Here is a 9,854-nt window from a genome sequence, read left to right on the forward strand (position 1 = left end):
GCCTCGCCGCCGTCTCCCCCGACCCCATCTCTCTCCCGCCCTCTGTAAGCACTCTCCCCTTCCGATCCCTCTTGTTAATTTTCTTAATATAACCTAGCTATTTAGTGCTAGTTAGTATGAACCCTAGGCTATTTTTAGTGTTAGTTAGTTAATTTAGTGTTAGTTAGTTAGTTAGTATGAACCCTTAGGAGTAGTTCCTAGGTACTAATTAGCTAGGTACTAGTTTATTTTTATTTATAGTAATTTTATTTTCAGTAAGAACTAATTGAATTAATAGAACATGTTAGTAAGAACTTGTTGCCATTTTTTTAGTTAAAGCAGTTTTTCCCGCATCGACGTGGACGATGCCTATCCCGCATCCTCGTCGTCGAGTCGGTGGAGAACGACACCTGCTTGACCAGATGGGCCATGTCCGGGACTGGGCTCCGCCGGGGTGGTACTGTGAGGCGCTACCTACCGGGGGGCGCAGGTTGGTGAGGAGCCAGCCTGTCGTTGATCCGAACCTTCTTTGGTGGCGGTCGCGTGGGCCAGTGATGGTCCAGAGGCTCGAGGACCCCGCAGAGGTGGTGCGTCACCGTGTCAGTGAGGAGGACGCGCACGTCCGTCGCTAGTTGTTTGCGTTGGAGCACAGGTTCTCCAATACCTGGCAGGTTCTCCAGGGATCTCACTGGAGCTATGATCCCGTGATGGTTCCTTCTCTGTGGGTGTCCACCGCCCGCACCGATACCCGTCTGTGCTAGGGTTTTAGTTGTATTAGTGATGTTATATGTATGACACTATTCGGGATGTATTAGTGATAATATTCGACGATGTACGAACACGCATGAGATGATTTACTTTTGCTTATTCAATGCATGCTAATTTGAGTCCTATAAGATATTTTGAAATGTATATCTTGTGTTGCTCAAATATGATATGTGCTTGCCCAAGTGGCTGGTCATGTTTGCAGGTTACACCTCCGAGTGGCTTATGTTTTGCCGGAGTGTTGATTCATTTCCGTTCCGACAAATTTCAGGCGCTCGATATGTCCTATTTTAGCAAAGTTCATGCCGGATTTTTCCGTGAATTTTGGCATGACTTGTGCCAGAATATGTAGGAAATATCGAGTGCCCCGGATTTGTGTGTTGAGTATCCTGGTACTTGTCTTCGATCGATTTTCAATTAATGTTTTAACGATGAACATAGGAAATGTCTGACGACGAAAATGATTTCGGTATTTGCAAATACTGCGAAGACGAGCGTGGCCTGTGCGACGGAATCTTCCTAGATGATGATAGGCGCTTCAGCATCAAGCTTGACGAGAACTTCGAAGTGGATACAGTAAGTCACAACGACAAGTCTTTTTTCGTAATTAAGCATGACATATGCTTCATTTGCTTCAACTTATAATTTGTTTTTACTATTCTACTAGCGTATCCCCTGCCATGCAAGAGTTTTTGTATTGGATAAGATAGGTTGCAGTCGTACTATGGAGGTAAAGAAATTTTACTTGAAAACCGAGCATGGTTATATTTTCCACACAGAATTATACAATTCAGACGACTACACCTATTTTGGATGCAAAACATGGCGAGCATTATGCAAGACTTATGCATTTGAGCCTGATATGGTTATCACTTTTGATATTCGTCCGGAAGATGATATTGAAGGTAATACCGACATCTGGGTCGATGTGTAGACGCCTCCAGTTATACCAAAATGTGAGTTTCTCAACCATATTTATGTCTTCGATATTGTTTATTCAAAAATAGTTGACAATTAATTTCTATTGATAGCTTATTTCGGTGTAAGCAAACATGTCCAGCGCTTGGTAGACAGGACCATATACTGTGCCGGGGCTGAACTCAACTGCGAGGAGCTCAGTCATTATGTTTCATGGCTTGCGGATCTTGATACTGTCAAGACAAATTTTCTTCCTAGATTTAGAAATGTTAGTACTGAAAATGTGCGACCAATAGTGTTCATACTGAACTACGGTCACATCTATTTAGGAAGGATGGTAAGATTTTTAATATTTGTCCTCAGTGCATCTTTTCCATACATTATTTTTGAAGCTAAACTTTATTGCTAAGTATGTTACCATACGATGTTCTTCAATAGGGAGTCCCGATGAATGTTGTGCCTTATGGGATCGAGACTAAAGGTACCATGAGTATTATTAGCTTACGGCCAAGATATCCTACAGATTACTGTAGTGCATTCAAGATTAGCGACGGATGCTTAATAGTGCAAGACTGGACCAAATATGTGATGGGGGAGCGCAGAGAAGTACTAGGGGGCAACAAACAGAAGCGCATCCCGCGATTAGGAGACAGGTTCATCTGCATGCTCCAACTTGATCAAGAAGGAGAGCTACACATGTTTTATGTTATTTTACCTAAGAGAGAGCAGCAGGAGTGATTAGCTAGCTAGAAATGAGTTTAAGGATGATGATGTGCTACACATTTACTATGATGATAAAATAGCTAGTGTTGGTGGTAATGACTATGATGATGATTATTATTAGCTAGTGTTAGTGGTGATTAAATAAATAATGTTGGTGGTAATTACTATGATGATGATTAAATAGCTTGTGCTGGCGGATTAGATTCAAGTGGAGGCAACATGTGGTGCACATCGAAAGTACTACTAATCCAAACTAGATCAAGTTTGGATTAGTAGTATACTTTTGACATGCACCACATATTGCCTCCACTTGAACCTAATCCACCTTCATTTGACACACTGGACATAATGATGTAAACCTCATAACTGGTATTGTACCAGTACATATTTGTAGGATGGAGAGAAAACCACATAAATACACTAAAAATAAAAAAAATAAAAAATCAATACTAGTAGCGATGGACAGAAAACACGCTGACACTAGTTTCATTAGCAGTAGCGTGGGTCTGGACAAACGCTACAGCTATTTGTCCTAGCAGTAGCGCGGGCAGGCACGCGTTACTGCTAAGCAATAGTTGTAGCGCCTTATTAGTAGTGCGCCTACCCGCGCTACTAGTAAGCACAAAACCAGCGCTACTGCTAGGGTTTTCCCTAGTAGTGTTCATGCACTTCCAAGGAGGAATGTTATACATATATAGAGTCACGGACCAGGTGCTGTGATCGCTGCTCTGCTCCCCGAAAGGATTAATGCAATCCACGCTTAAACCAAACCATACGTTCCTTGGGTCACATGCAAACTCAGCCTAGTACTCTCTCTTGATTTTTCTCCACTGTGACCCGTCAGCGGGTGCTCTCAACTTTCCGTCTTTCTTACGGTCCTCACTGTGCCATCGCATCAACTTGGCATGCTCTTTGTTTCTGAACAATCGCGTTTCAACCGTGGTATTATAGGAGCATATCACATCACCTTCGCAGGAACCCTCTTCTTTTGACTTTCGCATTGTGTCTTTGCATCGACAATGACCTGGCGGAGATCATCATCATCAGGCACATCATTTGGTTCCTCTTGATCTTCAGTAGCTTCCCCAGTTGCAACATCATCGGACACATCGTCTTGTTCCTCTTGATCTTTAGCAGCTCCCCCGTTGCAGCATCACCGTATTCTGGGGGCACATAGTTGTCATCATCCTCTTCTTCTTCGCCGTCTTCCATCATAACCCCTATTTTTCCGTGCCTCGTCCAAACATTATAGTGTGGCATGAAACCCTTGTAAAACAGGTGGGTGTGAAGGATTTTCCGGTCAGAGTAAGACTTCGTATTCCCACATTTAGGGCATGGACAACACATAAAACGATTCTGCTTGTTTGCCTCAACCACTTTGAGAAAATTATGCACGCCCTTAATGTACTCAGAGGTGTGTCGGTCACCATACATCCATTGCCAGTTCATCTACATGAATTATATATAATGATGTGTGTCAAAAGTAAGAAAATCAGACAAGTATCTATCTAAAATAAGAAAATCAGACAAGTCTCTATCTAAAGTAAGAAAATCAGAAGGAAGATAAGAACAAGAGGCTCACCACGGTGGTGCCGGCGACGAGATCGGCGCGGGCGATCAACAACGGTGAAAACGGGGACGGGGCGTGACGCACCGCTAAATCTAGACAAATCTCAGGAAAAATGGAGCTCCGAGGTCGAGCTTCGAGAGGAGAAAGCTTAACTAGTGTGGCTCGGGCATTCCATCGAACACCTCATGTGCATAGGAGGTGAGCTAGAGCACCCAAATGCCCTCCCCTCGCCGGCCAAAAAAAATAAAGTGCTCTGCCACGGCGATGGGTATATATAGGCAACTTATTTGTCCCAGTTCATGGCATGAACCGAGACTAAAGAGAGCCTTCTGTACCGGTTCTAGGCACGAACCGGTGCCAATGGCTGTGGGCCAGGAGCGCGGCCCATTGGTCCCGGTTCGTGCCTAGAACCGGAACAAATGGATCCAAACGAACCGGGACCAATGCCCACGAGGTCCCGGACGACCCCTGGGCTCATGAACCGGGTCTAATGCCCCCATGGGTCCCGGTTAGTGAAGAACCGGGACTAATGGGCTGACCACGCCCGAACCAAAGCCCTGTTTTTTACTAGTGCTAGATTCAAAACATATGTAAGAGATCAAGGTAAAGAGTGTTGGTTCTAGGATTTAATGACTCCATCGATTATGAAATGGCTAAAACTTTTCTACCGGGATAACACATTTTTTCTCAAAATTTAATACCACATTTTTTATATAACAATTTCTTTTAGTCATGAATTCTCGGAAGCAGAACTGTCTCGTTTGCTGAATATGTTTATTATCATCATAGCCATGGTCAAATAAGAACACATAAATCTAAAAGAAGAGGACAATAAAACGATTTACTATTTCTATGGCTCACATGAAGAAAATCAACCTTTTTTTCGCTTGTACTTCATGAATTAATCAAACGGGCGAGTAAGACTCAAATCACATCCATCAATCAAATGAAACTGGGCCAAACAAAAACACAGCACTGTACCAAAATTGTGCAGAAGAGAGCTCATAAAAGATGGTTAGAAAAGCTAACGGGTGGCATCATTTGAGCCAAAGTGTTTCTTATATTTCGTGGGATAATCACATAGGTTGGTTTATTTTGTGACATTCATAGTTAGGTTGAAGGGGTTCATGACGTCATGGCAACAATACTTTTTGGACAACGCTAACGCCCACACGTGTGGTGTGAGCGAAACCCACTCACACGCCCTATAACACACAGACTGCGCTACGTCACCGCATGCATGCATGTGGGAATTTTTTAGATTTTCATTTTCTAAAATATTGTATCTGTTAAATGAAAAATCCGATTAAAAATCCGTTTTCATCATTAAATCCGTCGCGACGAGATCTTCGAAACTAAATCTCATAACAATATATTTTGACATTTTTTTGGGTTAAAACTTGCCATGTCTATTGCACATGAATTGCGATGGTGTTTACACTGATGTTGACATGATATGTTTCAGCTATTTTCTTCTATATTTAAAAGTAATTTTTGACATATTATAAAACGGGAAATTAAGAAACTAGACTTGCCATGAACCATAAACAAAAATTACCATGATACATGCACTTAAAATTGCCATGGTTCATACAAAAAATAATTTTCATGGTCAAAGTACTGGAATTGCCATCATCAAAATACTAAAATTGCCATGCTCTACAAACTAAAATTGCCACATGGCAAATTTACTTTAAGCACTATGGCAACTACAGTGTAAACATCATGGCAACTTTTGGGCAAAAAAAAATTTCGTCAAAACATATCAACATGGGGTCTAGTTTTGAAGATCTCGTCGAGACGGATTTAATGATGAAAACTGATTTTAAAATCAATTTTTAATTAGGAGATAAAACATTTTTCAGCTGAAAACCAAAAAGATTCCTGCTGATGTCATATGTTTACACGTGACAAAATGAGTGATAATGGAGGCGTGTGGGCGATGTGCGAAATGTCACACATGTGGGCGTTCTTTTTACGGGTGTACAAGAAATTGGGCATCTAGAAGTTACTCCACCAAATTTAGGTGTTTTTAGACCAATAAACTTCCTTGTATATTTAAATTATACTGTATTAAATAAATACAAGTCAAATTTCCGAAATGGATGAACATTCACTCAAGTCAACAAGTCAAACTTGTACAGAAAAGCTAGCTAACAGGGTAAATGTATAGCCTACTAGAACAACCCTTCATATACATTTGTGACAGTAAAAGAAGATTGCGCAAAAACCGTTAAAAGGACCATGTGTATTCCCAAGTTGGTCACACCGGCGAACTGGCAGTATCCCCAAGCCCAAAACAAGCGCCATGTTTTATCTTTAGGCCAGCACCGTGAGTTGACCTAGCCTCCATCTCCAGTTCAGATCGATTCTGCGCCAGCCGCCGCGCTAGTCGATCGCCATACGCCATGGGACGACACTGCCGCAGCGCCATGATAGCCAGCCAGTCCCGCCGTCTCAGCCCATGTATATCCTACAGCGGCGCCGATCGATGCACCATGCCACACTAGTAGAAAAAGGGACCGGTTCGTGAGGGTCATTTGTCCCGGTTTCTGAACTGGGACTAAAGAGTCGTGACTAAAGCCCTACACCTTTAGTTCCGGTTATTTCAGGAATCGGAACAGATGGAGCTTCACGTGGCCGCCACGGCTTGCCCAGCCAGGGGACCTTTTGTCCCGGTTGGTGCCACCAACCGGGACCAAAAGGCTTCCACGCTTCAGCAGTTCAGGGGCTGGATTTTTTTCTGAAAGGGAGGGGGGTTGGGGGTTTTGGGGGTTTTGTAGGCTTAATTTAGGGGTTTCATATATTGTGCTAGCTAGCTAATAGAGAGGAGTGTCCTCTCTTATCTCCGTGCTTGGTCGACGCTACGTATAGAGAGGACTCGACAAGCTAGCTAGCTAGTAACCAAATGAAGGAAACCATTAAGTACATAAGATTGTCATGAACATATACACAGAGAGAAGTGGCCGACCTCTCCTTCTCCGGTAGATTGGTCGAAACAACAAGTTTTCGTATATCTATCCGACGCTACTGGCTATATATATATATATATATATATATATATATATATATATATATATATATATATATATATATATATATATATATATATATAAGATCTCTTACATCCCCTAACATCTGAACTCAACTTCCACATGGTATTCTCCGTGTTTGTCGATGACGTGGTCAAGAAAGAATCCCGCCAATTCTTCTTGAATTGCTCGTATGCGATCTGGTGGTAGGAGTTCATCCTGCATCTGCCACATCTAATTTCAAGAAGGGGGTCAATACATATATATATGAATGAAAGTGAACACAAATGATGGTAACAAAATAAAATTGTGAATATTATTGCTTACGCACTTCATATTGTTGTTTAGAGTAGCCCCGCTCACAGGTGGTGTGGTGGATGAACTCGCAAATGTAGTATCCACCCAAATGATTCCCGCATTTCTGCCAAAACCACTTTACAAGAAATAGAGGTCAATCAAACTGATAAGCAAGCATGCTAAATGGTATTGATGAAACTAGTTAGAACCAATGGGAGATGCGCGGAACTAGCTAGTAGCTAGTACTTACTTTTGGGTGGTCAAATCGCAGTTGCGCCAGCAGTTTCGGAGCTTGTGCCGTGAACTTTTTCCAAACCCTGCCAGACAAAGAAAACAATTATTTGATATAGGAAATTAACAAAGTTGCTGATATGGTGCGATAATGATCGACTGAACTTACTTCTCAAGCATTTTAGTCATGGTCACATACTCCTCCGGATATTTTCGTTTGGAGTCTATGACGGTTACCAATCCCTGCTCAAGCTTAATCTCTAGCAGAATAAAGTGCAAGCTGCGCACGCATGCACAACTCATCAATTACATTACTATAACCAAGTCCTACAACGGTCTGGCCAGTGCAATGTCTCTGGTTCGACCCCTTTAGCAATCAGGTCCTGCTCAGCCTTGTCTCACAACGGCCGGGCTTTGAGGTAGCCACCTGACCCCATGCGATGGTGATGCTCCTTCTTTGCAGCATTTATCTTGTTAGTCGCTGACATCTTCTTAATCCTCTTCGATGTCTTGTTGGCCACAAATGTGGGCCAGCGATCTCTTATCTTCTCAAATCGGTCGGTGAATTCTAGAGTCTTGTCTTGGTCGACATACATTGTTTTCAACTCATTCATCCACCTTCTGAATAGATCTGCCATTTTCTTGAGAGCACATGACTTGATCAATGGCCCTATAACTGGATTCTCCGGGTCCTCCTCTTCCAGAAGGGTGAAATTTGCCTTCAGCGCTCTCCAAAGATCTTCTTTCTGTTTATCTTCGACAAAAGAAACTTGAAGCTCGTCCTTTTTAGCCTCATTTCATAGCTCGATGCGGATCGGGATCATGTCCCTAACAAGAACCCCGCACTGAGCAGAAAATGCTTCCTTGGTCCGGAGGGGTTTAATCGGTCGGCCATCACGCGCAATTTCTGTGATCGTGAACCTTTCATTCGGGCGCAACTTTTTCTTCGGGCCTCGTTTCTTTAGTGAAGTATTGCTTGATCCGGAGGGCTATATAAAAGAAGAAAGAAGAGTTAATATATGTACATACCAAAACAATTAATGCATCAGTTAGCTAGTCAACACAGGCTTAATATATATATATATACCTCGCCGTACTTTGCAACAGCTGATCCCGACTCCGTTCGGTCACCGGAGCCGTCATCATGGTCGCCGGAGCCACCATCACGATCATGACCCTCCTCCATTGTTTGATCACCACAGCCTGCTTCCTCTCCTTGCAGACCTTCTTCGATGTCGTTGAGAAACAACACGACTACATCACCTCCATCGCGGATTTTGTCCCCCAATATCTCTTCTTGATCGAAGTCTCCTTGATGATCCATAGTTTCTGCAAATATTATAACATGGCAATTAATAGGCACGGATTGTCCGATGTTTGTCTAGTGTCAAAGGATTCAACAAAACCATGTGTTCATCATTAGGCGAAAGTAACATGCACATAATGGAACGAAGCTCTCCAAAGTTATTCTGGAACGGAATCCCAGATAGGATAATTCGCTTTTTGATACAAAGTACAGCAAGAGCCTTCCAAATATCGCTATTTGGAAGCCTTTGCTGCAATTTGTACCAAAAGACGGACTATCCTATCCGGGACTCCGTTCCAGAATAACTTTGGAGAACTTCATACCATCATGCCCCGATTACTTCTGGCTAATGATGAAGCCACGAATTTCTTCAATACTTTGACATTAGGCAACCTCTCGATCCCTTGGCGATCCTCGACCCTTGACCCTAGCTAGTTCACGACCCTCGACCGCTCGGCGATCCACAACCCTCTCTACCCTAGTTCCCGACCCTCGACCCCCTCATGTCAAGTTTGTATAGTGTCAAAGGATTCAACAAAACCATGTCTTCATCATTAGGCGAAAGTAACAGGTGCATGATGGTACGAAGCTCTCCAAAGTTATTCTGGAACGGAATCCCAGATAGGATAATTCACTTTTTGGTACAAAGTACAACAAGAGCCTTCCAAATATCGCTATTTGGAAGGCCTTTGCTGAAATTTGTACCAAAAGGCGGATTATCCTATCCGGGACTCCGTTCCAGAATAACTTTGGAGAACTTAGTACCATCATGCCCCGATTACTTCCGGCTAATGATGAAGCCATGGATTCTTCAATACTTTGACACTAGGCAACCTCTCAACCCCTCGGCGATCCTCGACCCCTCAACTACGCTCGACCCTCGAACACTCGGCCCCTCGACAACCCTCGAAGCCTTGAACCATCGACCCTAAACCCTCGAACCCTCGACCATCGACCCTAGAACCCTTGAACCCTCGACTCTCGAACCCTCGGCCCCTCGATGACACTCGAACCCTCGACCCTAAACCCTCGA

At 43.1% G+C, this 9,854-nt stretch overlaps 1 non-coding gene across 1 annotated transcript; it reads right to left on the minus strand.

The window, feature by feature from the left end:
- Window positions 1-4,808: 4,808 nt before the first annotated feature.
- Window positions 4,809-4,893, minus strand: LOC119283057. The gene has a single exon (XR_005139013.1). It is a non-coding gene; the product is annotated as a small nucleolar RNA U36a (small nucleolar RNA).
- Window positions 4,894-9,854: the final 4,961 nt, after the last annotated feature.

This window comes from Triticum dicoccoides, chromosome 3B (assembly GCF_002162155.2).
Source record: "Triticum dicoccoides isolate Atlit2015 ecotype Zavitan chromosome 3B, WEW_v2.0, whole genome shotgun sequence".
Classification (NCBI taxonomy): Eukaryota; Viridiplantae; Streptophyta; class Magnoliopsida; order Poales; family Poaceae; genus Triticum; species Triticum dicoccoides.